The sequence below is a fragment of the Saccopteryx bilineata genome, chromosome 2 (assembly GCF_036850765.1).
Source record: "Saccopteryx bilineata isolate mSacBil1 chromosome 2, mSacBil1_pri_phased_curated, whole genome shotgun sequence".
Taxonomy (NCBI): Eukaryota; Metazoa; Chordata; class Mammalia; order Chiroptera; family Emballonuridae; genus Saccopteryx; species Saccopteryx bilineata.
The window spans coordinates 287,431,147-287,458,302 of NC_089491.1; the positions used below are offsets into that span (position 1 = coordinate 287,431,147).

Genomic DNA, 27,156 nt, shown 5'->3' on the forward strand with positions numbered 1-27,156 from the left:
ATTCTTGGGAAATATAGTTTTAAAAAAAGAGTGAAAGTTTAAGCCTGTATTGTTTGATGTTTCAAACTAAATTGTGCTAATTGGTGTTACTCTGGATATTTTGGGGTTTATTTTTTACTTCTTTATCCTTTATATTTTAGTCTTTTAAATTTGACATGCATATCATTGCTACAAGAAAATTGGTCATGAAATGATCATGTCTTTCTGACTATCATGTATATATATCCTCTAAGTAGGCCAGTCACATAATACGGGAGGGTGGACCTGGCATATCTTATTTCAAAGTAGTGCCAAGACTTTGTCTTGGCTGACCCGACAATCTGCTTGCAGCCTGTCTTTTAGTACTTTTCAGATGCCCTAGAAAATAAAGTTAAACAAAACAAAGTGAGTGATAAAAGGGAAAGTGTCTCAAAACAAGCTGATTTACACATCTACCTGCTTTTTAAAAAAATGCTTTCAGTTATTAGACAGTTATTGAAGAATAAGAAAATATGTATATATGTTTTCCCTTCTGCATATATTCCATAAAATACCACTTTAGATGTCTGTGTTCAGAGCAAAAGTCAAGATGATCAGAACCTTTAACTTTTCAGTCATTTTCTGGTGAGATTGTTCTGTGGTTTTGAAAACTACAGTAGAACTTGTGTAGAGGCCTATGAGCAGAAGCATAATAATATAGTAAAATAATAAAATTACTTCATAATATAGTTGGGGGAAAAGTTTTTCTTTTAGTAACGAAGCTCACAAAATGAGATCAGGATCACAGTGGTAATAGGGATCCCATTTATATTAAATTTATTAAGTAAACATATACCAATCCTGTCTAATGAAGGCAAGGCCAGTCAGACAGTGAAAAGCCTGACTTGAAAGAAGATAGCTTGATGACTTTCAATAATGTGTGGTATTGGCCTCAGTTAATGAAAGAGAATAAAAGAGTAACCAGGCTTCTTTTATAAAAGAGAGGACTTAAACTGAGTAAGACTCATTATATTAAGTATGATTATCATTTAGAATCCATTCCCCAAAATTTGATGCTCTCAACTGTGATGTTCTGTTGAACATAGCATTCTCCACATTCTGATTGCTTCTGTGGCCTCTTTTTTTCTTTGTTTCCCCAAAGGTTCCCCCAAGTGTTCCCTGTATTTTCTTGTTTTGTTCTCTTTTCACCCACAAAGCTCTCAAACACACCTTTCTTAATAAAAAAATTGAGATACAAATATTATCATTCTAACATTTAATCAATAAAAATTTATAAATGAGAAAAAATAAAAATTGAGGTATTTACATACAATAAAAATTTCCCTTTTAAAATGTACAATTGCATGGTTTTTAATATATTGCATACCAGCTTGTTGTACAGACATTACTGTCTAACTCTAGAGCATTCATCACTGAAAGAGAAACCCCCTATACATTAATAGTCACTACCCATCTTCCCCTCCCCTGTCCCTGGCAACTACTATTTTACTTTCTGTCTTTATGGATTTGCCTGTTCTGTACAAATATCTAGAATCATATAAAGTGGCCTTTTGTGACTGGCTTATTTCACTTAGCATGGTTTTTAAGGCTCATCCATCTTGTAGTATGTGTCAGTAATTCATTCCCTTTTATGATAAATAATATTCCATTGTATGAATATACCACAGTCATCATGAGGGACCTCTAGTTTGTTTCCACTTTTTGACTCTTGCTAATAATGCTGATAATGAACACTCATGAACAAGTTTGTTGGCTTGTTTTCTTTCTTCCTTCAGTTTTCTTGAGTATATGTCTAGGAGTGAAATTTCTTCGTGATACAACTCTGTGCTTAACTTTTTGAAGAAATGCCAAAATGTACCATTTTAAATTCCTACCAACTATGAATGAAGATTCCAATTTTTCTACATCCTTGCCAGCTCTTGTTACTGACCATCTTTTTCATTATACCTATCCTAGTGGATGTGAAGTAGCATCTTTTTGTGGCTTTGATTTGAATTGCCTTAGTGACTAATGATGGTAAATAACTTTCCATGTGCTTATAGGACATTATATACCTCTCTTGGAGAAATGTTTATTCATATACTTTGCCCATTTTTTTTAATGTTGATTTTTCATTTGTAAGACTTCTTTTCCCCCTCTTCTTTCCAAGTGAGAGGAGAGGAGATAGACAGACTTCTGCATGCACTTCAACTGGGATCCACCCGGCAACCCCTGCCTGGGCTGATGTTTTGCCCTTCTGGGGCCATGCTCGCAATGGATCTGTTTTTAGTGCCTGAGATGGAGGAGGTTTTTACAATGCTATATAAAAGGAAAAGAAGGCAACTGATAGAAATTAGCACTTGGATTCCCCAATGCTGTATATTAACTGTCAGACCTTATTTCTGGGAAACAAAAACTTATTAAAGAAAAAGAAAAATATCAGTGGAGGTCATTCTTTAGTTTAAATTAAATTTTTACTTACATGGATTTCCTACAGTTTTATTGTATTTCTCTCTACCTTCTGTTCTGAGGAAGGTATTTTTCATTGTTACTCAAAACAGTCAAACAAAAAACTTTCTTAATTGAAACATCCAATGAGTCTCCCCCCCCCAATATATGGAAGGTATTTTTTATCTATTGCACTTTCTTTAGGCTTTTAGTAATGTGCACACTATGTTAGAATGTGCATAAGCCACTAGTTATTGGTGTCTTAAGCTACTGAAACATAGAGAGTGAGAGTGGACTCCATCTCTGTGCAGAAGATTTGAAGCTTAGGGAGAGATGTAATGCAATAACAGAATGAGAGAATAAAGGTTTGTATTTTCAAGTTGACTTGTGAAACATGGTCATATAAATGATTTTCTATGTCCTTTTTTTGGTCTAATTTGTTGATATCTATACTATACAAGATGGAAATAATTCCCAATCTAAAATGGATGAGTTTATTTTTCAGATAATGATCGAATAATAGATTTTCACTGACTTAAGAGTACTGTTTTGTAATCAGCAGTTTTCTGTTTAAAGCAGTTGTAAGAAGAAAGGATATAAAAACAGACAGCTGCTTTTAAAGGGGAAAACAAGTGTTTAACTGTCTAAGCATTTTTAAAAATAAAAGTTCATCTTGGATTCAGAGTGTGTTTTCAGTGTTCACTAAACAACCAGATTTTCCTGTCAACTTTGGAAATGACTTAGTGTTAATTTGATTCACAGCACAAGCAGCTGGCATCGTACCTCTGGCAAAACGGGCAGAAAGTTCCTTAAGCAGCCACCTGCATGTGTTCTTGTCTTCATAAAATCCTGTACACTTTTAAATTTAAACACTGTACAGTTTGGGTTTTTTTTGTATTTTTCTGAAGCTGGAAACGGCGAGAAACAGACAGACTCCCGCATGCGCCCGACCGGGATCCACCCGGCACGCTCACCAGGGGGCGATGCTCTGCCTCTCCGGGGTGTCGCTCTGTTGCGACCAGAGCCACTCCAGCACCTGGGGCAGAGGCCAAGGAGCCATCCCCAGCGCCCGGGCCATCTTTGCTCCAGTGGAGCCTTGCCGCGGGTGGGGAAGAGAGAGACAGAGAGGAAGGAGAGGGGGAGGGGTGGAGAAGCAGATGGGCGCTTCTCCTGTGTGCCCTGGCCGGGAATCGAACCCGGGACTTCTGCACGCCAGGCCGACGCTCTACCACTGAGCCAACCGGCCAGGGCCCACTCTGTACAGTTTTAATGAAAACATTTATTAAAGTTGAAATTGGAGATAGCACATGAATAGGTAAAATTTAGTCCGATTTTAGATCCTGCGATGAACCAAGAAATGAAAACTACAAACCAGGATGTAGACTGTCTTATTACTGGCAAAGTACTACATATGTATCATGTGTAGATATAGATGTATCTGCGAGGAGAAAACTTACCAGAAATATTATTACCAGAAATCTTTTCTTTCATATCTTCAGCTTAGTTTCTAGAGGTTATTTCTTTAAACTACTTTATAAGGACCAGTTTGTAATCAGAAGTTTCACTGGTATTGTATGAGCGGTCCTATTTGAGCATGATATTTTGTGCCCACTTTCTGTGTGTGTGTGTGTGTGTGTGTGTGTGTGTTTGTAACAGAGACAGAGAGAGGGACAGATAGGGACAGACAGATAAGAAGGGAGAGAGATGCTTCTGAGAAGCATCAATTCTTCGTTGTGGCACCTTGGTTGTTCATTTATTGCTTTCTCATATGTGCCTTGACCGGGGGGCTACAGCAGACTGAGTAACCCCTTGCTCAAGCTTGCGACCTTGGGCTCAAGCTGGTGAGCCTTGCTCAAACCAGATGAGCCCATGCTCAAGCTGGAGAACTTGGGGTTTCAAACCTGAGTCCTCCGCGTCCCAGGCCAATGCTCTATCCATTGTGCCACCGCCTGGTCAGGCTTGTGCCCACTTTTATATCTCATTTTTAAGTTTTGGATTGTGGTCTATTTTATCTTGAATGTAGCGTGCAGGGTCTCAGCAGTGGCAGTGCAAGCTGTAGCATTGCATGCTGGACTCTGTATTTCTGCGATTTTTGCTTATAAGCTTATGTTTGACCTCACAACAGTCAGTGGGGCAGTCACTGTCACGTGAGAAGTGGGTAGTAGGTCACATAGAAGGACCTCTTATAGTCATTCTCATTACTGCTATTTTTAGTTTATCAAATGTTATACTCCTCATATATGGAAACCAAAGTCTTTCAATATGTTTTTGAACGTGTATGATAATGTTGAAGTTAATGGTATCTCTATAAATGTATGCTTTTATATATAAAGCTATTTTTTATTTAACATTTAAGATTTCCAAGACAATGAAAAAAAATCAATGACACTGTCCTTAGTTTTCTGCTTTTATCGGGGTAATAATAGAGCAATAGAAGATATAATCTTTAACATTTAAATTGCTTTTAACATTGATATATACACAGGTGTCTACTCATATTTTAACAATGTGCCATCTGTCAATTTATGACTACTTTTTTTCTTATCCAGTGTATATTTAAAGAAAAAAACCTAATATCCATTCTTATAGTTGAATATCTCCAAGTCTTACTTAACTATCATGGTTATTTTTTCTTCCATCTATGATTGACAAGTTGTATTCACAGTTTAGAAAAAACTCAAGAGATCTTGGGTGACAATCCTTATTAGAAGATTTTATTTTGGTGAATGTTCATTTATTTTTATATATTCTTAGAGAAGGTCTTGCTTGGATTTTCAGTAGGTTTATTTACTTGGGTGAGTTCATTTTTGAAAGGTGTTCTTTTTAATCATTACAGTCTATACTGATTGCCTCCCTTTTGGGGTATATAATGAGGATGCTAACTATTGAATAGCATGTCTGAGAGATGATCTTTACCTTTTACTCCTTAAAGGAGGAACAAGCCAAGAGACACAAAAGTCATTGATTCTGCTTATGTCACACTTATTAACTGATAAATCCTCTGTACAGTTCTCAAGTTTGTGCCTTTCTTCAGCCATTCTATTTATTATTGAAATGATCCTTTTAAGGTTTGCAACCATATGCTGAATTCTGATTGTACAGAACAATTACAATTCACTTTCAACCTTTAAAATAAAGGCTGTAGTGGCCCTGGCCGAGTAGTTCAGTTGGTTCCCTGGTTTGTGAACTGGTGTCAGTCTGCCAGAAATTTCGTGCTGGTCCATGAAAGAGTTAACCACCATGATTTTGTATAACATTTATAGAGTCTCTGGTGGAATGGCACTGGTTCGTGGAGCAGTGGTTGAAAAACACTGGGTTAGATAGAGCAATCCTGATATGGCAAGTTTGCAAATTTGATCTCCAGTCAGGACACCCACAAGAATCAACCAATGAATGCATAAATAAGTTGAACAACAAATCAATGCCTGTCTCTCTCAAATCAATAATTAAAAATTTTAAAAATGAAGGCTATAGTATATAATTATGGGACAGGACAGTTTTAAAATGAGGATAGAGTTAGGTGGGTGGGCTTTCCAAAAGGCTACTTGTAAAAATTGCTAAAGTGTTTATGCTTTACAAAGGGCTGCCTTCTTAACATTCCACTTCATATTTTAAAGAAGTACAGGTCATGGAAGAAAGGAAGGTTTAAAATGGATTAGCAGTTTGACTAAGTGATTATGAATACATGTATTTCCACTCTTAAAATCCTTAGTGTATGACTTTGTCCTTCCCCATCCTCTTCACCCTGATTTACTTTAGATTGTCTTTCTTTTGTTTAGTTTAAATGGCTCCTCATTTCTGAATAGAAAAATTAAAAATAGACAATGCTCTGTTGTTACTTGGTTGCTATGAAAGATTCCAAGACATTTGAAAGTAGATTTTTGACCTGTATTTTATAGGGAATAAAATGTTGACCAGAGAGTTAAACATTTGTGAGGCAGATTAAAGGATTTCCTCTCTCTATTTTAACATAAAGATACAGTAAATTGCCCCAGGAACTAGCTATATTGAGATACAGAAATTCTGTGGTCCTTCCCGAGAAGTATGTGAAGACATAGTTTACACATGCTTTGGTAAGAGCAAAGGAAAGGAAGCTGCTAAGTGGAATCTAACAGCTGCTATTTGTGGGAAGGGCTAAGTCATAGTTAATTCCTCCATTGGCAATAAAATATATAATCAGAAAATGGAATATCTAATTAGAAACACACTTCTTAGGAGGATTAAAATATTTTTAATATTCATTCACATGTGCAGCTATTTAAAATATTTTCTTCTGTTTTACAGCATATTTTTCAAGGGGAGTTCTTTGGTGGTTCTTTTTCTTAGAGGTGGTCCTTCTATGTTCAAATTTTTTTCCTCACATAGCACATAAAAATTTTTATTATAAATAAATTCCTGACAGTGTACAAGTTAACATGTTTTGCATAAAACATGGACTCCTGTAACTTTGTCTCCCCTAAAATGGCTGGAGATATGCATACAATGATATTGACATTTAAAGCTGATTTCCTTTGCTTTTTTCTGTGAAGGACATGCTCTCCATTCATATTTTTTTCTCCATATTTTATGTGAAAAGATACATATTTTATATATCTTTTTTATTCAGGAATTCTGATCTATCCTTAGCCCCTTTTCAGATCTTCAGGGCTCAGATGTTGATCATTCATACATCATCATTTGTTTACAATTAAAAACATGCTAATACACACACTCACACACACGCACATACATGCCAATCTGGGTGTTTTTCTGTTTCAAATTATTCTTTTTTTTTAGTTTTGTTGATTTGAGTTGTTCATCATTCCATTTTTTGTCATCATTTCTCACTTTTAAAAAATTTTATTTTTCAATCTCACTTTTTATGACACTTTATCTCAGGCAATTTGAATGGGAACAGTGAATTCATTTTGGCTAAATTTCTTGGCACATACACTTGTTCAACATAAATTTACTTGTCTTTATGTTCAATGGTCAATTACTTATTACTTAGTTAGCAGTTAGTAAATTTATACACTACTCTACACCAATTTTTCCCGCAAGTGGGGAGTATTTTTATTATATAGTATGTGTCTAGACTATTCAAAAGCAATTTCAAATCCTGAAGATGTGAGTTGAAAGATGAGGAACAAAGCATAGGCATTTTAAAATAATCTACTCTGTCAGCACATTTTACCTGCTCTTACTCTCACATTGGTACTAGTTTTGTTGTGAGACGCATCAGTATCATGGAGCTCAGGCAGTTTAATAGATAATTAGTTTCTTTCCAGAGTAGAGGCAAAAGAAACACTAATAAAACCTGCAAAGTCTTATATTCAAAGTCTTATATTACCTGAGCAATTTTCTCTACAGAATGGAAATAATATTTGATACTTGAGTAATTTGCCTAAAATATTGGTCTGGGAAATTCAGACTTGAAGTCTGAGCAGTTAGTAGTTTTGAGGAAAACAAGGATTTAGTATTTGGATAGAGAACATATCAGGTATTAAAGAGATAAGAACAGATACTACACTTGATCTCAGGACAAAAGCTGGGAAGCAATATGGAGTGTTGAGTATTTCGAAAGGGTCTAGATCAGGGGTCTCCAAACTACAGCCCGCGGGCCGCATGCGGCCCCCTGAGGCCATTTATCCGCCCCCGCCGCACTTCCAGAAGGAGCACTTCTTTCATTGGTGGTCAGTGAGAGGAGCATAGTTCCCATTGAAATACTGGTCAGTTTGTTGATTTAAATTTACTTGTTCTTTATTTTAAATATTGTATTTGTTCCCGTTTTGTTTTTTTACTTTAAAATAAGATATGTGCAGTGTGCATAGGGATTTGTTCATAGTTTTTTTTATAGTCTGGCCCTCCAACGGTCTGAGGGGCAGTGAACTGGCCCCCTGTGTAAAAAGTTTGGGGACCCCTGGTCTAGATCATACTATGTCGATTGAGACAATACTGTACTTGTCGAATGGGGTGAACAGCTTAGTGTGGGTCAAATCTTACTAGAGAAAATAGGTTATGAACAGTTACTGTGTCAAAGTTCTTTACATAGTACTTAATGTAAGTTCCTATAATGAAAACATAAGCTATTTTAATTAGATGGCCCAGATGTTTTATTTTGGCCTAGGGAGGGAGATTTGAGACTGAAAGGCTAGGAGCAGTAACCCTCTAGAGCAGGGGTAGTCAACCTTTTTATGCCTACCGCCCACTTCTGTATCTCTGTTAGTAGTAAAATTTTCTAACCGCCCACCGGTTCCACAGTAATGGCGATTTATAAAGTAGGGAAGTAACCTCACTTTATAAAATTTATAAAGCAGAGTTATAGCAAGTTAAAGCATATAATAATAATTACTTACCAAGTACTTTATGTCAGATTTTTGCTGTTTGGCAGAATAAATCTTTATAAAACAACTTACTATAGTTAAATCTATCTTTTTATTTATACTTTGGTTGCTTCACTACCGCCCACCATGAAAGCTGGAACACCCCCTAGTGGGCGGTAGGGACCAGGTTGACTACCACTGCTCTAGAGTGTAATTTCTTTTTGTTTTCACAATCTCTGCTAGGAGTATGAATAACCACACCAATAAATTTACCTTCTTACTTAATTCTATAATTCAAGGCTTTATAAATGATTTAATATGCCTAACATTTTGCAAAGCATTAAGAAGTTTATAGGTATATAAATTTTATATGTTCCTGGATAGCTTTTTTCATGTTTTATTTCATATGTTGCCTTACCAATTTAAGCAAGATTCTTACTCTTTTACTTCTTCCTTTTCTTTTCCCCTTCTTTGTTTTTCTTTTCCTAACATTCCTTCCTGAAAGTCCTTTTCAATCCTTGAACATGGGCAAAGCCTAATTAACTTTCAAACTATTATTGGTTAATATTGTAATAACTATGTGGTACCTGGTGGGTACCAGGCTTAGTAGGGGGATTGCTTTGTAAATTATATAAATGTCTAACCACTTTACTGTATACCTGAAACTAATATAATATTGAATATCAACTTTAATTGAAAAATAAAAAAAGAAACTATTATTGGCTATTTTCTGTTTGGAGAGGTTGTCAATGAAAAATTGATAGGGGATGAAAAAGATGTGTCTTTAATGAATTTGCAAGTCCTTCATGCCTTTTTAATTTTTCCCCATCCCATTTCACAAAATCAATTATATCTATAAATTGGCCCAGGTAATAATGAGTCAAAGGTTATAGTGAGAAGAATGGCCACTTCTGATAATGGCCTAGATAACTTTTGGAAATGGTGGTGCTTCTTTTAAGAGAAGCTGACTAGAACTCCAGCCTCGAGCATACAGATTAACCCTGCAAACTACCATTTAACAATATTAAATTCTGTGTGTTAAGAAGTCTGAAATAAAAAAAAAGTTTTTTGTTTTTGTTTTTTGACAGAGATAGTGAGAAACTCAGAGAGAGGGATAGACAGGGACAGACAGGAAGGTAAAGAGATGAGAAGCATCAAAATTTCATTGTGGCTCCTTAGTTGTTCGTTGACTGCTTTCTCACAGGTGCCTTGACAGGAGTGGGGACACAGCAGAGCGAGTGACCCCTTGCTCAAGCTAGTGACCTTGGGCTCAAGCCAGCGACTTTGGGCTTCGAGCCAGCGACCTTTGGGCTCAAGCCAATGATCATGGAGTCATGTCTGTGATCCCATGCTCATGTCATAACCCCATGCTCAAGCTGGTGAGCCCGCACTCAAGCCGATGAGCCCGCATTCAAGCTAGCAACCTTGGGGTTTTGAATCTGGGTCCTCCACATCCCAGTTCAATGCTCTATCCATTGTGCCACCGCCTGGTCAGGCAAAAGTTTTTTTAATTAAAAAAAAAGAAAGGAGCCCTGGCCTGATATAGCTCATTTGATTAGAGCATCATCCCGAAACTCAGAGGTTGCCATATTGATCCCCAGTCAGGGCACATACAGTAACAGATTGATGTTCCTGTCTTACTCTTTCCCCACCCCTTCCTGTCTCTCTAAAATCAATAAAAAATAAAATAAAAAGGTTAACAATTCTGGCAGGTTTTCCATTTAAATTTAATATTATTATCCCTAGATCTGTGATTCTCAACCCTATCAGAGTCACTATTCACTTGTTATAGCAAATATTTTGTGATACTATCTTTATCCTATCCTGAAACAAAATTCATATGGTGTATTTATATCAATATCTATTCTGTATCTAATCTGTATATCTATATTATATACATTTATATATTAATATAAATAAGTTCAAGTGATCTATAATACCTTGAGTAATATAAATGAGATGTATTAAGGAAATTAATTTAGAATAAAATAATATGTATTTCAATATGTAAATGCTCAAGCATGACTATACTAGAAGACATAATGAGGTAGTTATGTATTTATACCTATATATTGAATTATATAACTGACACATTCAAATGAAGATTGCAGATTGATAAAGGTGTGCTTCATTGTTTAAAATGCCACAAGTGGTGTTGTCATGGGTAACATGATTTTCCAAAAGGTAAACAACCTTGCTAAAATTTCAAACAAAACAAAATACAGTCTTTATTTTACTTGTTAATTCTATTTCTAGAAATTCAGTGTATATTAAGAGTATGCAAAAAATACCTTAGGTTTTGTGTAGAACAGATTTCAGTTTAGGCTTAGATAATTACTTTACCCACATGAGTGTCTAGCAGTCCATTCTTTACTGAGTGGGAATATCCATTCATTCTGAGATGTTTAACATATATGTTCCTTTCTCTATCCTCTCTCCCCAGGATTGGGGAAGGAGAACTCAAAACCTCAGTAGCAACCTCTAGTTATTGTGGTAACTAAAACACCCTCAATAAATTTCCAGAGTGCCTCCTAGGAGTGCATAACCCTATTTTGAACCAATGCCCTGAAAGAAAGGTCAGGGGAAAAATAGAAATCCTTTTGAAAGGGGTCCCTGAGGTCATGATGAAGTCTAATGAGTGTGGAAGAAGTCCATTCTCTTTCTATGAACCTTGGAGCACAGCGGCACTCCCTGAAGTTGACTGAAGTTAGAGTAGCCTTACCTTTCACACAACTTCTTTCCATTTTGACTAGAAGAAGGAGGGATTAAAATCCTGTATTTGAGGAAATCCTTTTTTGATAATTTAGGTCTCTGGAAATCATGGCATTAAAACTCAGAAGAAAAGCTAACATACTGTCATGAATCTTTATCCTGTCACATTTCAGGAGAATTTTAATTATTGGGTGCAGCTTTCCAGGATATCACTTATGACAAACAAGCTCTAAAAAAATATTTCATATTGTAATCAAGTCTAACATTTTAAAAAAAGAACAAAAATTAAAAGACTTTCCTCTTTAACTCTGCCTTCACTTCCATGTTTTCCCATATATGTGACCATAGTTAAACCATATGGAAATTACTTTTAAGAGAGGTAGTATCATTAGGACAAATTTTACTGAGTTGATGCAGCCTCTTCTTGCTTGTTATTCCAAGAAGTTTCAAGAAAAATCTTTGTCCCCTAATAAATGAATGTGGTATGAAAAAAGGATTAGCATATAATCTTTTTCTCTTCTTGGAAAGTGCTAATAATACGATTGGAGCTCACTTTAAGTGCTTGATTTAAGTCATCTAGTATCTCCTCCTAGTAGTCTTTTAGTAATGCATCTATCCCATATCTGTCTGTATCTTTCTGTGTCCTAACTATTTGGGACTTGGTTTCAGGATTCTCTAATATTCTTCATATTTTCTTTTTATTTGCCATCTAAAAGTAATGTTTCACTGATAATACAGTTTCCAGCCCTATATTGAATCAGAAAATTCTAAAAGCTTTCATCATTTTCTTTTTCTGAGACAAAAGGTGCATGTACTTTTCTAACGCATAGTAAGCAATCTGAATGAAGCCCTAACATATGCTTTCAAGTAAGAGTATCATGGGCAACAAAGTTAATGGGTACGTCTTATCTGGGTATCCCCAAGCTTTGAATTCCAGAGGTCAGGTGAAATTAGACTTTCTAGACCAAATTCCCTAAATCATTAGGCTGTGTGGAGATGGGTTATAATCAGGTCAGTTAAGAGGGCCTAAACAGATAATAAAGGAGAGGCTAATGAGTTAGTTTCCTTCCTTTTGCCTCTGGATTTAAGCACTGTAAGGGTTCATGCACAAACCTTTTGACTTTGTCATTTACTTTCCAAGGACAATTGCAGGCAGCAGCCAGTTCCTTCATGAGCTAAATTCAGCTCTTTCCTGAGTTTGCTTTAAAAAATAATCATCCTTGCCAGATTTCAGCTTCTGAGTTGCCTGTTTTCAAATCAGTAAAAAATTACTGTCAAATCCTGATTGCTGTATATTGTTTACCTAGAGTTACAAGAAGCTTTTAGGAAAGTTTTACTGTTCTATGAAACTTTTGACACTTTTATAACTAAGGTAATGAGAATTGTATAGTGCATGCACATTTTGATGGCAAGGAGGCTCTAGATTTTAGAACTGATGCCACTGACTTGACTATTAACTTGGGAAAACAGTATTTTCTTAATTGCTTCATTTTTATCATTAATAAAATAGAGAATAATTTTAGGTTTTTATCACTTGTATGATTTTAACGTGCATTTTTCCCCATTTAGTTAAGATAGTGTAGTTAATTATCCCCATCAATCTCATTCATTTAACTTAAAAAAAAATTTTTTTTTTGTATTTTTCTGAAGCTGGAAACGGGGAGGCAGTCAGACAGACTCCCACATGCGCCCGACCGGGACCCACCCGGCACTCCCACCAGGGGGTGATGCTCTTCCCATCCGGGGCGTCGCTCTGTTGCGACCAGAGCCACTCTAGCACCTGGGGCAGAGGCCACAGAGCCATCCTCAGTGCCCAGACCAACTTTGCTCCAATGGAGCCTCGGCTGCAGGAGGGGAAGAGAGAGACAGAGAGAAAGGAGAGGGGGAGGGGTGGAGAAGCAGATGGGCTCCTCTCCTGTGTGCCCTGGCCGGGAATTGAACCTGGGACTTCCGCACGCCAGGCCGATGCTCTACCACTGAGCCAACCGGCCAGGGCCAAAATTTCTTAATATATTTTTTAAGGCAAAGTCATATATGAGTATAGAAAGTGTGACACCAACAAGGGTGTATAATGAAAGAGAAGTCTACTTTCTTCTCTAGGCACCCTCCCCCACCCAGTTTCTTAGGCCTTTCTCCCAGGGCTAATCACTAAGCCATTCAGAAATATTCATTGCACTTAAGCACATATATATATATGTGTGTGTCCCCTTTTACCAGTTAAACATACTTCTTTAATTAATTTTTAAATCACATTTTCTATTTTATATGTATTTTAAACATTGACATTCTTTTGAAATGAATTACACATTAATAGTAGCTATAATTATTAACTAAATTATTTAATTAATGCAATTTATTTTGCTAGACCGTTATTATTCTTTGATCTTTATTAGAAAGAAATGTATGCTGTTAGTACTTTCATTCTATTATAAAGATGGTAAGATCTGTGGTATTTCTGAACTTTTACTTTTTTAAACAGCAGTAGTAACAGTGGTAGCACTTTATATTTGATAATTTTTTCCCATTTGATTCGAATATTTTTAAAATCTTTACTGTCAAAACCTTCCATTTCCACATGGCATAGAAAGTGAGGTAATATTTTCAGAGTGGAAAACAGTCAGTGTGTAAAATGTATGCACTTCTAAGAAACCTGTCAGAGCTAGTTACGTCGTTGAGGTCTCTCTGCCTCTTAATTCGTGCTTTTGTCTAGGCAGTCAGTCAGGGTAGCTACAGCTTCTCAATGCCTTGTTGTTACTTCGCTCATTTCCTGACTGACATTTAGTCACACATTCACATGTACAAATTTTAATGTCACTCACAATATGCTTTAACATTTTTAATTCTCTCATAAGTAAAATAAATCTGTGCCATTTAACCAGGATAAGCAAATACATTACATAGATGTCACTACTCTCCTGGGCTGAACTCCTGCCTGACATTGCGTTAATAATCCCTCACGGGTCTCTTTTCCGTGAGTAGACTCAGCCTCAGGATCTTTCTTAATATACTTTAGACAGACAGTACCAACTTATGAGAGTTGGTAACCATATATTATTAAACCCTATATAATATTAAACCATATATATTAGGTTGTAATTTTAGAGGCCTGTTTGAGGGATTCTATTAGTGTAGATCAGTGGTTGGCAAACCACGGCTTGCGAGCCACATGCGGCTCTTTGGACCCTTGAGTGCAGCTCTTTGGCCAGTTTAGGAGTACCCTAGTTAAGTTAATAACAATGTACCTACCTATATAGTTTAAGTTTAAAAATTTTGGCTCTCAAAAGAAATTTCAATCATTGTACTGTTGATATTTGGTTCTGTTGACTAATGAGTTTGCCGACCACTGGTGTAGACCTTTATACAGAAAGCCAAACTAAATTTTGCTTTCTCCAGAATCTCCTTCATTGGAATTTCCTTCCGTTTTTTAAAGGGACAGTAGTTACCTGAGGGAACAGCAGTATCATGAATATAGGCTGTAATACTGCCTGAGAATTACTCAAAATCTCCATGCTATTAGAAATAAAATATAACTCCTGAGTTATGTATGTCTTCAGAAAATAATATATTCAAGTGGTACCAGTAGCTTTTCATAAGATCTTCTTTTTTAAAAATTTTTTTATTTTTTTAATACAGAGACAGAGATAGAGTCAGAGAGAGGAATAGATAGGGACAGATAGACAGGAACAGAGAGATGAGAAGCATCAATTATCAGTTTTTCGTTTTGACACCTTAGTTGTTCATTGATTGCTTTCTCATATGTGCCTTGATCGCTGGCCTTCAGCAGACTGAGTAACCCCTTGCTTGAGCCAGTGACCTTGGGTCCAAGCTGGTGAGCTTTTTTTTTTTTGCTCAAGCCAGATGAGCCCGCACTCAAGCTGGTGACCTCAGGGTCTCGAACCTGGGTCCTCCGCATCCTAGTCCGACGTTCTATCCACTGCGCCACAGCCTGGTCAGGCCATACGATCTTCTTATGTTTTGATAATACTGTATCCAGATCAGTGTTATATGAGATTTAGTAATTATGCTGTGATCTGGAATTACATCTAATGTTAATTCATATATCTTGACGCTTAATTTGTGTATTACATTTCTTTCTTTTTTTTGTATTTTTCTGAAGCTGGAAACGGGGAGGCAGTCAGACACACTCCTGCATGCGCCCGACCAGGATCCACCCGGCACGCCCACCAGGGGGTGATGCTCTGCCCATCTGGGGCGTCGCTCTGTTGCAACCAGAGCCACTCTAGCACCTGAGGCAGAGGCCATGGAACCATCCTCAGCGCCCGGGACATCTTTTGCTCCAATGGAGCCTTGGCTGCTGGAGGGGAAGAGAGAGACAGAGAGGAAGGAAAGGGGAGGGGTGGAGAAGCAGATGGGCGCCTCTCCTGTGTACCCTGGCCGGGAATCGAACCCAGGACTTCCGCACACCAGGCCGACGCTCTACCACCGAGCCAACCGGCCAGGGCACATTTCTTCATTCACCCACCATGTATCAGAGGCCAGGCTACTTTCTTAGGTTATAATGGTGAGCAGAAATAGACAAAAGAGCTTAAAAGTTTAGTAATACAGAAGATGAATGTATAAATATACTGTGTATTATACATATTTATACATATGTACATTTAAATGTACTACTATAAATCTTTTCTGTTTTTATATATTTTGAGTGTGAGAGGAAATCTCTTGTTGAACACAAGAATATTTTTGAGATTGCTTTGCTACACTTAGTCTAAATTTCTTTTTCCAGTGGAAGCCAAAATCTTGGTTTACCTTTCAGAAGAAATGGTAAAAGCAGGTGGCCACTTAAGAGTTCTTTATATGCTTAATTATAGTTACTAACTTATCTCTATCTATGACTTCCCTTCCTGGTACTTCCTCATAGGTTTGGTGGCTCTCTAAATTATTCCAAGGCACCGCTTGAATTGTCTGCATTTATATGATATGTAGTGGTTGCTGACAACTTGAACAGGATATCATAATTAAAAGGGAACCTCAAAAATTAGAAAAGCTATGAGAAATTGTTCTCGTTATTTGAGGGGTATTGTGTGGAATCCTGTGCTAATATTTTCCATTTATGAATTCTGAATGACCCAACAATCCTTCTAAAATAAAATTCAGTGACTTTATTATGCTTTTATATTATTGGTTTTATGGCTTATAGGGCTTTTTTTTTTTTTTGACAGAGACAGAGAGAGAGAAGGATACATAGGGACAGACAGACAGGAAGGGAGAGAGATGAGAATCATCAGTTTTTTGTTGTGGCACTTTAGTTGTTCATTGATTGCTTTCCCATATGTGCCTTGACTATGGGGCTACAGCAGACCGAGTAACCCCTTGCTGGAGCCAGTGACCTTGGGTCCAAGCTGGTGAGCCTTGCTCAAACCAGATGAACCCACGCTCAAGCTGGCGACCTCAGAGTCTTGAACATGGGCCCTTTGCATCCTGGTTTGACACTCTATCCACTGTGCACCGCCTGGTCAGGCAGCTTATAGAGCTTTTTTTTTTAATTTAATTTATTGTGTTTACATAGATTCTAGTGTTGCCCCAATTGCATCCCCCCTCCCCCATATTCCCCTCAACATATCCCTTGTCCCCCTTTCAACAGCTCCCTCCCCCCTTTCCTTCAGGTTTAATTCTGTTCCTCAGTTCACAGTGTTCCTTGGATTCCTCAAATGAGTGAGGTCATATGATATTTTTTTTTCTCTGCCTGGCTTATTTCACTTAACATAATAGTTTCCAGGTCCATCCATGTTGTTGCAAAAGGTAATATTTCCTTCTTTTTCATGGCCCATAGTATTCCATTGTATATATGTACCACAGTTTTTTAATCCTCTCGTCCACTGACGGACACTTGGACTGTTTCCAGATCTTCATTATTGTGAACAATGCTGCCATAAACATGGGGGTGCATTTCTTTTTTAAATCAGTGATATGGTGTTCTTGGTATATATTCCTAAAAGTGGGATGGCTGGGTCAAAAGGCAGTTCCATTTTTAATTTTTTGAGGAATCTCCATACTGTTTTCCACAGTGGCTGCACCAGTCTGCATTCCCACCAGCAGTGCAGGAGGGTTCCCTTTCCTCCACATCCTCACCAGCACTTATTCTGTGTTGTTTTGTTAATGAACGCCATTCTGACTGGTGTGAGGTGATATCTCATTGTGGTTTTAATGTGCATTTCTCTAATGATTTGTGATCTTGAACATTTTTTCATCTGTCTATTGGCCATCTATGTGTCCTCTTTGGAGAAGTGTCTTCATTTTTTTTTTGCTCCTTTTTTGATTGGATTGTTTGTCTTCCTGGTATTGAGTTTTACAAGTTCTTTATAAATTTTGGTTAGTAACCCCTTATCAGACGTATTGTCAAATATGTTCTCCTATTGTGTAGTTTGTCTTTTTATTCTGTTCATATTGTCTTTAGCTGTACAAAAGCTTTTTAGTTTGATATATTCCCATTTGTTTATCCTGTCGTTTATTTCACTTGCCCATGGAGATAAATCAGCATAAATATATTGCTGCGAGAGATGTTGAAGAGCTTATTGCCTATGTTTTCTTCTAAGATGATTATGGTTTCACGACTTACATTTAAGTCTTTTATCCATTTTGAGTTTATTTTTGTGACTGGTTTAAGTTGGTGGTCTAGTTTCATTTTTTTGCAGGTAGCTGTCCAATTTTTTCAACACCATTTGTTAAAGAGACTGTCTTTACTCCATTGTATGCTCTTACTTCCTTTGTCAAATATCAATTGTCCATAAAGGTATGGGTTTATTTCTGGGTTCTCTGTTCTGTTCTATTGATCTGTATGCCTGTTCTTATGCCAGTACCAAGCTGTTTTGAGTACAATGGTATGGCCTTGTAGTATAACTTGATATCAGGAAGTGTGATACTCCCACTTTATTCTTCTTTTTCAAGATTGCTGAGGCTATTTGTGTTCTTTTTTGGTTCCATATAAATTTTTAGAATAATGTGTTCTATATCTTTGAAGTGTGTCATTTTAATTGGTATTGCATTGAATTTATAAATTGCTTTGGGTAGTATAGACATTTTGATGATATTTATTCTTCCTAACCATGAGCACAGTATATGCTTCCATTTGTTTATATCCTCCTTGATTTCTTTTATCAATGTTTTGTAATTTTCCGAGTACAAGTCTTTAACCTCCTTGGTTAAATTTACTCCTAGGTACTTTATTTTTTTTGCTGCAGTAGTGAAGGGGATTGTTTCCTTAGTTTCTTTTTCTGACAGTTTATTGTTGGTGTATAAAAATGCCTCTGATTTCTGTGTATTAATTTTATACCCTGCCACCTTGCTGAATTCATTTATCAGGTCCAGTAGTTTTTTGACTGAGACTTTAGGGTTTTCTATATATAGTATTATATCATCTGCAAGTAATGATTTATAGGGCTTTTTAATGCTCTACTTTCATATAGCCAGAGTCTACTTGTAATACTGTAACAATATTGCTATATATCATATACTATGTGTCTTTTATGTGTCTGGAATTTTGCTCACTGTTTTACTTACATTATTTAAAATTCTTACAACAATATGCAGGGCTGACATTGTTCTGCTTGAGAAATATGGAAACTGAGCCTGATGATGTGTTGGTGAATGTTTAATGGCTCCTTGGGGAAATAAAAAGGTCCTCCTCATTTGTAGCATTTGTAGCATTTGCTGATTTCTGTGGTATAAGTACTCCTGTTATGGCTGGTTTCAAGGTACCTACTGACTTCATATGAAGTCCATGAAGGGGACTTGGGAAAAAATAGTGGGCACAATGGCTCTCTAGCAGGAAGAGCCGGCTATGGCATGCCAGTGACTGAGGCTTTTAAAAACACAGTAACTTTTCTTTGATAAATCCAAAATTCACACGCACATCAGTCTTAATTCTAAAGACTGTACTCTTTCTACAATACTCCTTTTCTTTTCTGGATAAGAAAAATAGCAGAGTACTGCTCTTCAACTTGAAGAAGACATATTTGCAAGATATAGAGGGGAAGAGAAGGGGGAATGAGGGAGGGGGAAGAAAGGAGCTTTGAGACAGAAAATTGAGAGCAATTGATTGAGACCATTTTGGAGGCGGAAAAGAAAAACAAGTCTTGCTAAAGTGATAACTCAGAGTTTTTTCAAAATAGGCAGCAATCTGCTATGGCTTTATCACTTTTAAGAGGATATACAGAATACAGTAATGTTAAATATGGTTACCACATCTTAAGTGGGACTGTGTTCAGACAATCCCCCTTCCTGCAACTGATGATCTATTCTCTCATTCACACCAAGTTCAACCAATGACCACATCACTACATATAAAAACAGTCCCACAAAGTGGCTAATGTAGACAATAAATATCAATCTCTTATTCATATGATGCAAAAAATAATGCACAATTTTCTGAGGGTAAGAATGTAAGCCAAATACGCAATTTTACATTCAGCATTTACAAAATTACTTGTTATAAATAACAAGGTGGGTGGTGAGAGTTTAAGAACACATCTAGAAGGAGTGTTCATTCACTTAAATTTCTCAGAGGTTGATTATGAAATATTGATTAATCTGGGCACTCTACAGTAAAATCCTATTATATGATATATGGTTTGGAAATGTTTAAGGTACCTGATTAAAAAGTTTTCCATATGTTTATAACCAATCATATAAAAGCCATGTATGTGTTTTACTGAAATGTTCTGAGTTATCTTAAAGATATTTTGCTTCTTTCATAGAGCATGTAAAGATGAGCTGAGTAGCAATAACAGAATAAGAAAATACATTATTAATTTTATAAATCTTTTATTTTCCCATTCTTGCAAAATTATTTGGTACCAAAAACATGATTTTGGAAGAAGAGGACAAAGAAGGCATCATTGCTATCCTAGCCATAATTTTTAATTAGCTTTGTAACTAGAAGTATCTATAATGTTTAATGCAGGCAAATATTAAAATAATCAAAATAGGGACTATTATTTAAAAAAAACATAGTTTACTCTGTGTATAAACAACCATAGTTCGCAACCAAAGATACCTGTTAATGCTGGAGAAACCACTGAAATGTAATTGTGCTGGCCAGTTTTCTATCAGATATATATTCCTTTCTGTGTTGTTGGATTTAATGACACAATGTTACTCATAATATTTTCTTGTCCTTTTAGTGTCTTTGGACTCTGTAGCAATGTCCTCATTTCACTTGTGGTATTGTATCCTTATTCTTGATTAATCTGATTAGAACTTTTCAGTTTTAATGTTTTCAAACAACCAGCTTTTGCTACTGATGTATTTATGATTTCTTTAAATAAATTATAATGATAGAAGACTTTTAGATTTATAAAAAAGTACAGAGATTCTACAGAATTCCCATATACCCCACACCTGTTTTCTCCTATTAACATCTTACATTGCTAATGCACATTTGTCAAAATTAATAAGCCCATACTGATTGATACATTATTGTTAACTAAAGTTCATACTTTATTCAGATTTCCTTAGTTTTCACCTAATATACTTTCTCTGTTCCAGGATTCTATCCAGGGAACTACATTACATTTAGTTGTCGTATTTCCTTAAGTGCTTCTTTGCTGTGACAGTTTCTGACTTCGCTTGTTTTTGTTTTTCCTTCTTTTCCAAGTGCGAGGAGAGGTGATAGAGGGAGAGACTGTAGCATGCACCCCAACCGGGATCTACCCAGCAACCCCCGTCTGAAGCCCATGTTCTGCCCATCTGGGGCCATGCTCACAACTGACCTTTTTTAGCGCCTGAGGTGGAGGCTCCATGGAACCATCCTCAGCATCTGGGGCTGATACACTTGAACCAGTCAAGCCATGGCTGCAGGGGGAAAGAAGAGAGAGAGAGAGAGAGAGAGAGAGAGAGAGAGAGAGAGAAGGAGAGTGGGTGGGGTGGAGAAACAGATGGTCACTTCTCCTGTGTGCCCTAACTGGGAGTTGAACCAGGGACATCCACACTCTTCTACCACGTTTCTCTACCACTGAGCCAACTGGCCAGGACCAACTTTGTTTGTTTTTGATATTGATAGAGTAATGTTTGAGTTGTGTGTGTTTTGACCCAGTAATGTACACATATCAATAAATATTTCTAAATGTAACTATCTGTGTCTGTGTAAGCTGAAACATAAGTTTATATTGATATCTCCAGCTCTTCTTTCTTACTACATGGGTTATTCTACCTTCCTTTTCTGGCGTATTGGTAAACTCCCACTCTAACAGTGAGCAACCTGGCTCTCGCAATCTGCCACCCATTTCTTAATTGTTCAATTCCAATAAACATGTATAGGGGTTTCAGAATTGTTCATCCAGATCCCTCTAAGAAACAACTTTATCAACTAAAGTATAGTGTTTATATATAATTTCTTTTGCTTGTAGTCTTACAGATTCCACTAATATCCAAAGTTATTTAGGGTAGAACATCCCTCCCCCCACAGTGAGATTCTGTATTAGAGGTAGATTTTTATTCTTTCATGACATTCTGCTTAAATCCTGGGAACTCCTGACTTCCTACATGAATTGTTTTTAATATATATCTTTAGGATGCACTCTTTTGTGCTCTGAAGTTCTGTGGGTTTTGACAAATGTATATCATGTATTCACCATTACAGTATCATACAGAAGAGTTCTGCCACCTACAAAAATTTCATACACTTCACCTGTTATACATTCCTGCCCCCTCAATCACCTGGCGACTATTGATCTGTTTACCCATTTCTATAGTTTTGCCTTCCCAGAATGTCATATAGTTGAAATCATAATTATGTAGGCTTCTCAAACTGGCTTCTTTCACTTAATGATATGCAGTTAAGATTCATTCATGTCTTTGTGTAGCTTGATAGTTCATTCCTTTCTTTTGTTGATTAGCCAGCCTATTGAATAGCTATCTATTGAAAGATGTTTGGTTGTTTCTAGTTTTTGGTGATTATAAATAAAGCTGCTATAAACATTCATGGGCAGGTTTTTGTCAACATAAGTTGTCAAATAGTTGTATAAATTCCAAGGAGCATGACTGCGTAAGACTACGTTTAACTTTGCAAGAAGTTGCCAAAGTGGCTTTCACAATGTATAAACCATTTTTCATTTTTACCAGCAATGAATGAGAATTCTTGTTGCTCTGAGTCCTCACCAGCAAGTGGTATTGTCCTTAGTTTTGTATTTTAACTGTGTAAATAGGGGTATATACTGTAGTGGTATCTTATTATTTTAATTTAAATTTCCCCAATGACAGATGATGTTGAACATCATTTTATATACATATTTGTTATCTTTTCTTTGGTGAGTTTTTGGTTCAGATCGTTTGCCCATATTTTAATTGGGTTGTTTTCTTACTCTTGAGTTTGAGAGTTCTTTGTATATTCTTAGTACAAGTACTTGATCAGATATGTGTTTTACAAATATTTTTCTCCTATTTATGGCTTGTCTTTTTTCTTAGCAGTGTTCTTTGCAAAGCAGAAGTTTTTCATTTTAGGTATTTGTATTTTTCAGTTCCAAAAATTTTATTTAGTCCTTTAAAAATATCTTTCATTTCTCTTTTTTATTATCATGTTTTTGTTTAAATTCTTAAATATATTTATAACTGTTTTATAGGCTTTGTTTATTTCATAATCTCTGCCATTTCTGGCAGTATACTTACAAGTTTTTCTGCTGGTTATAGGTTCACATTTTCTTACTTCTTACCATGGATAGTAATTTTTTATTGGGTTTTAGACATTGTGAATTTTACACTGTTGAGTTTTTTTCTTTTTATTATCTTTAATTATGAGTGAGTTTACATTTTTTTGAGAATCAGCTTTTTAGTTTTGTGACTTGATTTAAAGCTGTTTTAGGACAGGTCTAAGAAGCCTGTTGTCTTGGACTAATTTTGTCTAAGTACTAAAGTACAACCTTTTAAGGAGATCTACAAATGCTTTGGGTATTTAACAAGGTTTCTTTGACTTGATAGATATCAAATGTCTTCCAGACGAGTTGTGAGGATTTACCCTAGCAGATAATTATGCAACCAATAACTCAAAGAATCCCCATGCAGATTTCTGGAACTTTGTGTAATTTCCTTTTCTCTGGTATTTTGACCTGCAAATTCCGTCAGCCTCACTCTCTGTGAACTCCCATTTCTGTCTCTTGAAATTCAGTGAGACCATTGTGTTCTGCCTGTGTTCCCTCTCCCTGTGCCAAAACTCAGAAATGCCTCCAGCTTAAAATCCAGGATTATCATAAGGTTTATCTGGTATGTTTTTCTTCTTCTAGGGGTCTCACAGTCCTGTGCTTCCTGTTTCCTAATATCTGAAAAAAAACATTTTTTATATATTTTGTCTTGTTTTCTAGTTGTTTATAGCAAGAGGGCAAGTTCAATATCAGTTGGTAGTCATGGCAGGAAATGGATGAGTATAGTTTTATTTATAGCACAATATTAATTACGTTACTAAAAAGTCTGCCACTAAAGTAATTTTACTTCACAGATTATATAAAATATTTCCTATCAAAAAGTATGTTTAAATAAAACCTAAACATAGTAAAAAATTTTTTTTTCATTTTTCTGAAGCTGGAAACAGGGAGAGACAGTCAGACAGACTCCCGCATGCGCCCGACTGGGATCCACCCGGCACGCCTACCAGGGGCGACGCTCTGCTCACCAGGGGGCGATGCTCTGCCCATCCTGGGCATCGCCATGTTGCGACCAGAGCCACTCTAGCGCCTGAGGCAGAGGCCACAGAGCCATCCCCAGCGCCTGGGCCATCTTTGCTCCAATGGAGCCTTGGCTGCAGGAGGGGAAGAGAGAGACAGAGAGGAAAGCGCGGCGGAGGGGTGGAGAAGCAAATGGGCGCTTCTCCTGTGTGCCCTGGCCGGGAATCGAACCTGGGTCCTCCGCACGCTAGGCCGACACTCTACCGCTGAGCCAACCGGCCAGGGCAACATAGTAAAAATTTTAAACTTACATTCTGATTCTATGTTTAATTCAGTAAACGTTTATGGAGGATTACAATGTAGAAGGTAAATTATACTCAGTTTTTATAAATATCTGTATATTAGCCTAAGTGTTAACTGAATAGCATTGTTAGGGTTAAGAACTATAGGACTCACTAAGTGTACCTAATTTCTCAATTTTATACCACCCTTTAAAAGTTATTTAGTGTAATTCCTCAGATGTTTCTTTTGTTTTGATCCAGTGATTCATAAATGGAACCACTAAGTTTGCTTAATATGCAGCTACATTCATTGGCACCAGTTATAAAATAAAGACCCATATGGTAGTTAGATGCATCCAAGATAAAGACAGAGTAACCATGGCAATTATTCTTGTCTACTTCAAATGTTGATTTATATTACCTTTGAAAAATCTGCAGCAGTTACATAGATATCAATTGCTTCATTATCATCCGTGAGTTTCTATAAGTGAACAATTCATAATATTTTCCAAAATCACTATTACATGGCTGCATCATTATGGCATAACTAAGGGACTTTTAGCAATAGCCATAATTATAGTTCTGTGTGCCATGGTATATATACCCCAAATGGTTTTAATAAAAATTGTGATATGAGGCTATAATAACTAATTCTTGGTCCAGTAGTGTAGTCAGTTTGAAAATAAGGATTGTGTGTGTGACTTTGTGAGAACTAATAAGAATACTGACATTTATCTCTCATTTTCTTGAACTAGTAATATGTACAAATACCAGATTCAGGAGAAGGAAATACCATATAGTCAACCAGAGAATTTATCCTGAGTCATTGATCTCAAGTTCACGCCTTTTTGTATGAATTTAATTAAGGATTTAATTGATACATATCTTAAAAGCTTTAGAATCCTTTTACTTTTCAGTCCTGGCTGGTTGGTTCAGTGGTAGAGCATTGGCCCAGCATGTTGATCTCCCATGTTCAATTCCTGGTCAGGGTACACAAGAGAAGTGCCCAAAGTGCCCGTCTGCTTCTCTACCCCTCCCCATCTAGCTTCTCTCTCTCTCTCTCTCTCTCTCTCTCTCCCCCCTCCCCTGCAGCCATGGCTTGATTGGAGAGAGTTGGTCCTAGGCACCGAGAATGGCTCCATGGCCTCCACCTCAGGCACTAAGAAGAGCTAGGTTGCTGAGCAACAGAGCTACGCCCCAGATGGGCAGAGCATCACCCACTCGTGGTCATGCCAAGTGGATCCCAGGCAGGATGCATGCGGAGTCTGTCTCTGCCTCCCTTCCTGTCACTGAATCAAAAAAAAAAAAAAAGAATCCTTTTATCAACAAAGTTCATACCTCTGTTGTACTAGATAGAGACTTATATTCAGTTTATAAATAGCATGAATATGTCATAACCCAGTGGTCTCCAACTCTCACTATAAATCAGTAACTGAGCCAATAAAAGAAGCAAATTTTCTCTCTGTGAGTATACTCCTGTACCAATTGCCTCGAAAGTGTGGTATAGACACACCTGGGGGTCCGATTATAAAAGCGTTAGAACTTTATCGATATATTTTTATCTCATTCTGTTTAAATTTATATTTATGTTTTTCGGTGTATGTAACATGTTTCTTCTGAGTCAGTCTGAGTATTAGGACAGCTGTTGTAGTTGACATATCTATATTGAATTAGATTTTATTTATTTATTTATTTATTTATTTTTTTTTTTTTACAGAGGCAGAGATAGACAGGGACAGACAGACAGGAATGGAGAGAGATGAGAAGCATCAATCATCAGTTTCTCTTTGCGCGTTGCGACTTCTTAGTTGTTCATTGATTGCTTTCTCACATGTGCCTTGACCGTGGGCCTTCAGCAGACCAAGTAACCCCCTGCTGGAGCCAGCGACCTTGGGTCCAAGCTGGTGAGCTCTTTGCTCATGCCAGATGAGCCCGCACTCAAGCTGGCGACCTCAGGGTCTCGAACCTGGGTCCTTCCGCATCCCAGTCCGATGCTCTATCCACTGCGCCACCACCTGGTCAGGCTAGATTTAATATTTAAAAAAATATTATTCATGAATTTGAGAGAGAAAGAGGGAGAGACATCAACCCATTTCCCCACTTATTTATTCATTCATTGATAGATTCTTGTATGTGCCATGACCTGATTGAACCCACAACCTTGGTGAATTGAGATGATGCTCTAACCAACTGAGCTACCTGGCCAAGGTAATTTAATATTTTTTCTTAAATAATAAAACCAATAATTCAGAAATGTATGTATGTATGTATATATGTATGTATGGACATATAGGTACATAGAAAATATTAATCTAGCTTAAGCAACCCATCAATAAATGAGCAAATTTAGCTTTCATAGGTAGAACTAAATCTATAGGAGATGAAAACAGTAAGGAATTTAGAGGTGTAGAGCCTTCTGCCTTGAATATGGAATGAAGTAGGCAAATCAATGTATAATTTTTAGTACTTTCTACTCTGAGGCCACTCAAGTATTTCCTTTGCATTCCATCTCTGAGAGACTGGTTTACGAGAGAGAAATACAAAGTCTGAAGTCCTAGGTGCTGGGCACTGCTCTCGGGGAAAGTTCAGACCTTGCATCACCTCGTGGGGATGTGCACATTCCCAGTTCCCATGGAGAAGCTGAGCCCTCGCGGAGGGCAGATAGACACAGCCAGACTGAGTCACACCTTGAGAATCAGAGAAATTGTTTTTTTAAAGGTATAAAGGTCCTTAGTAGGGTTAAATTTCTGTAGCTAAACAGGAAACAATGAAAAATACATTTAAAGTAGGATCACATTTGAGGCAATACATCCCAACAATTTGAAATTATTCTGCCATCACATC

The 27,156-nt window shown here is 36.9% G+C and overlaps 1 protein-coding gene and 1 pseudogene across 4 annotated transcripts in view; one reads left to right on the plus strand and one right to left on the minus strand.

Annotated features, from left to right (window-relative positions):
- RASAL2 (RAS protein activator like 2) overlaps positions 1-27,156 on the plus strand; it is a 319,973-nt gene that overhangs the window by 56,787 nt on the left and 236,030 nt on the right. The gene's annotated exons all lie outside the window — the stretch shown is intronic.
- Positions 7,835-7,945, minus strand: LOC136327714 (U2 spliceosomal RNA; annotated as a pseudogene).